The sequence below is a fragment of the Lipophrys pholis genome (genome assembly GCF_963383615.2).
Source record: "Lipophrys pholis genome assembly, chromosome: 20".
Lineage (NCBI taxonomy): Eukaryota > Metazoa > Chordata > Actinopteri > Blenniiformes > Blenniidae > Lipophrys > Lipophrys pholis.
Window position 1 is genome coordinate 12963772 of NC_137648.1, and position 4837 is coordinate 12968608.

The window sequence follows — 4837 nt, forward strand, 5'->3', positions numbered from 1 at the left end:
GAAAACAGATATCAATTTCTCTGTGAAGACCACGGTGAATATTTAAAAGCCCTTTGAATTGAATTGAAAGGTTGATACGATAACTCCAAGAAGCAACGTTAATTGTGTTTTATCCTACTTTGACTGGTCAGGTTTCCAAGATGTGTCACGTTGCTGAGGAATTCAGATTGTGCGGCTGTTCAGCACCAATTCTTCTCCAGGATAAATGTGTGAAATCTTTGAGCAACAGTGTGTTCCTGTAAAATTACAAGCTCTACACAGCATCTCAATTTACTTCTGAAACGTCCTTTCTTTTTCTCTCTATTTATATGTATATTTAATAGCATTCAGATATATCTGGGGGGGTTTTCTGTGTGCCTTTGAAACATTTCACATGGCACCACATTTAATCAGATTACATTGCCAGAGTCTGCATCCTCATAAATACATCAAAATAATCTTGCAAAATATTTGCTTTGATTCCTCTTATTTTAAATTTTGAGGTGAATGATTCCTTTGAGGGGCTGAAATTTTCATTCCAAGGAGTATCTGGGAGAAAAATCAAAGCTCACTACACTGCCTCTATATGTGGCTGCATGAATGCAAAGTCAGTTGTGTAGTTTAATATCGAAGTCCGGTTATGAATACTTCAAAGTCAGTAGGTATAATACAGACATCAACAATAAAACTAATAATGATAGTAATAATAAAAAAAGGTGCTGATGCTTATTATGCAGTGAGGGGGGAAAGCACCAAAGAGTCAGTTAATGATATGGTATTTCTTTTGAAGACCGTATGTCAGAGCTGCTACAGAAAACATCAGCCGTTGGTGGTAATGCATTTATACCGTGAGGATTGCCTTCACGTCAGCACACTCACATTCCACATTCTCTGACTGATGAAATCCATTGTACTTTTCTTTTTTTTGTTGAACTGCGTAAGTGTGCCGAGCGGAGACGTTGTGGAGGACAGGGCCGTGGGACTGAGAGAGACGAGCAGAAGCTGTACCCCTTAGGAAATAATTATCTCTCTTATCGCCTCGCAGTCTCTCGTGGGAGAGCGATCCAACATGTTCGCCACTTTGCCGCGCGGCTGTCTCTAAACCAAAGGCTTTGTTTGTTCCTCTGCGAACAAAGTTGTTGACAAAGCTTCGATTACAGCAATATTTTTTTGTTCTCCACAACCAAACCAATAAGTATATGGGAGATGAGCTCGGCCATTCACTGTTGGCACAATCGGATAACGTCTTCAGACAACTTACACAGTAAAGCATCCGTGCACTGTGTTGTATAATGAATACTGGTGCTTAAAAGCAGCTTGGAGCCCAGGAACTGACAAGTTCACAAAATCCTATTTCCCCAGTTCGGAGTGTTCACATGACAACGTTAAATGGCTAACAAGAGAGCTTCTATAAGATTATTTGATAAATAACAAGCGTTGTCATTACTCCTATAATTATTCTTCTATAAATATTTACCATTATAAACAGAAATGCTGGCAGCTTACTGACCGAGGCCCGCATACTGCGATAGTTTCTTTATTACAGAGTCCATCATCAAGAAATACTGTTGAACATGTGCTAATGTTTTGGGGGCTCCCGGGGTTCCATTTGTTTAATGCTTCACCGATTCCAAATCAACTACATAACCAGACCAAGATGGTGACACCTAAAACTGGCACATTTTGGCATTAGATGGAAGAAGACGAGAGACATCGTTACCCCTATATGTCACAAAGATCTGCAGCTGTCTTTGTAGAAGGTGCACTGCAATTATTCAATGACTGATTCATCTTCCATTCATTTTTCATTCAAACACACATTGCAATGGGGATCCTCGGTCCACACAAAGACACAATGATGTCTACAACCAATTTGTGGCGACCAATTAAATCATTAAGTTATTGTGAATATGATTACTCAATTCTCGAATTCTACAAAATCATTGTATTGCCTTTCACAATGTTTGAATGTATATTACTCGTGATAGAAGCACATTAGAGGCCTCTATAGTGACCACAGCAGTGGTTTTTCCTGTGAAAAGAAGAACAATGTGATTCACTTTTCCTCCCAACAGACTCAGCTTGCAGCTACATTGTTGGCCGCTGAAAAGAGAAATATTGACCAAACCACCATATTGGGTTGTTTTTCTAAGGATTGCTGTCCTTATACAGACATATGGAGTGAACCACGCAACAAGCTGGTGAGTCATGACGCATTGCTGGGTCTCTTACTATTTTTATTACACATTCCTCCGAAGTTCTGGTTTCACATTTCCTCTCTTTAAACTAGGAGTTTCACTATTTTATGTTCTTGCCAATGATGTGCGTATCCAAAGTGTTCATTGTGTTAATTACAGGACATCAGCTTTCAAGAGGAATGAGGCGGTCGACTTGAAGAATGTTCTTATCGGTTTCCATTTGTGGTCAGGTGAATTCAGACAGCACAGACGGAGGAAAGGTAATTTATGGGTGCTCTTAGTGCCACTGACCACAAAGCCAGCAAACATCAGTCTGGAGCTGATGGCCCATTTGAGGTGAAGCTGTTTTGCCTCAAAATTCAAAACAAAGCCATAAGAGCAAAGAGCTACAACAACAGCAGTAAAACTGAGGCCACGCTCAAAGATTTCAAAAGTGAATGAAAACTCATTTGCTTTGGCTTCTGCAAATGAATAGGGGGGAGTGGGAGGAAAGAGGGGTGACCAGGTCTTTGTGCTGGTGCTTCGTCTTGAGTTTGACAAGACACTCTCCTTTCACTGGCGCCTGGAGGAGAGATGAAGACTGCGATGACTTCATCCTGCTGTGTGTGTGGTCAGCTTTTAGAGATGGACCAAGCACATTAGGATTAAAACCCTCAAAAACAAAACAAACAAAACAAATGTGTGGAAAATGTATATTTTGAACATTGACAGTGTGTTAAGAGAGTAAAGGGGATTTCAAGTTAACTTTTTGGTAGCCTGCGTATTTCCAGTTTTTCTGAATGAGAGTAATTACCAATACAGACTTCACAGCAGTCACACGATGGCGATTCAGTGAGAAAATGTCAATGAACATTCAAATCCTCTGCAGACATAGCTGAGGGCTTAACTGGGTTTATCTCCTTCTGAATTAAAGTTCAGGGTAAAAAAAAACAAAAAACAACTCAATGAAATAAATCTCCCGTTGAGGGTCCTTGACAACAAAACAAACCATTACTACACAGCTCTGTGTCTATTTCTGTTTCGTCCCAGTGCTAAGCACACCTGACAACTTTTCAGGCATAGAATTGATTGGTCAAGGGTACTTTATTTAAGTTAATTTAGTGAGTGAAACCTTTTAGTGGAACATTTATAGCCCTGTCCAATGTAGTGAGGTTACTTTAATCACACATGGGGATGTGAAGACATGACGTCTAACCTCGGAGATGTGACTGCGCTTATTGATGTTTCATGTACTAACATTGATGGTTTCTCGACCCCATTGCCAAATGAATGTGTCTTCATATAGAGCCTGGAAATATCATACAAATACATTTGCACTATCTTTTGATTTAAATGGTAGCATTCCCTGCTAAATGTTTTTAAATTACCTTTTGTCAGACCTTCCTCATGTCTTATTTATACTATGATTAAAAAGCAAAAAAGGTGATATGAAGTTGACGCCAGTGCCTGCAGATGAGGTCCTGACGAGGTCTGAAAGCCTTGATCATTGAATCCGATTAATGATGCATCGTGCGTTCAGCTAGTGTGTGTGTGTGACGTACCTGAATGGAAAGCATCCTTGTAGGTTGTGTAACGGACCGTTAACACTGGAATTTAAGGATCTTTTCTTGATTGCCAGTGGTTTCCATGGGAACAAGGATCATAACAACAAATCCCCGGGTACTTGATTGGCGGTGTTGTGAACTTTTCCATCGCGACCACACAAAAGAGATTTCATCTTGACATTTGACTCATATCATGCAACTTCGAATGAAGAAAAAAAAAAAAAAAAGGAAACTCGAGCAGTACACTGATGAGCAATATTCTATGTGAGTGCATCTATTTAAAGAATAACACAAATAACAGGATATTGACGTAACCTCTAAACATATATAATGTCAAATTAAATAAAAAGACAATCCAGCGTCAGCTAACAATAATTCAAGTTATGCGTTTTGCTGTTGTTTGGTTGGATTGGGTTAGAAAATACTCTTAAATGTAATGTAACTTTTTATCCTTGATTTTTGTCTTGTCATTCACATGGTTCTTCTTGTCCATATCTGTCACCACACGCTTCTTGACATAAAGCACAATTAATGACCTTGTTGCATAAATGTTCTATACAAATACGAGTAAGATAAAATGTGATGAAAACAGAAAAAAAAATATATATATATATATTTATATATATATATACCTGTTTGCAGCTGATCCCAGCTCAAAGACATCTTCTTTCTGTCAAAGGAAAAGGTGAGTACTAACCATAAGTCTATTGTGCTGCATAGAAAACGCCATATATATTTAGGTGAGGCTCTATCACATTCAGTCCAGCTACAGTTTGAGTGGTTTGCTATTGGTAGTTGTCAAAATCTTCAGCCCTCATCTTCGGTCAATGATTGAACCAGTTCCCTCTTTTTCTTTTGTTGGCCTAAGAATGGACTAGACACTACAGTGACTCAATATCTTATTGGGAGAAAAAGATTCTGAGAAGCAACAGAGCTGAAGATCAGTCCCTCTAATATCACACTGCTACTGATAATAGTTTGATCAAAATTCATGTGGCGACTACAGAAAGGACTAAACCTTTATGCTGTCAGCTAAATTTGAGAAAATAAATCAGCTTCTAATTCATAATGTTGGACAGTAAATTTGATTTCAGTTCACTTGAATGGGTTTTTTTT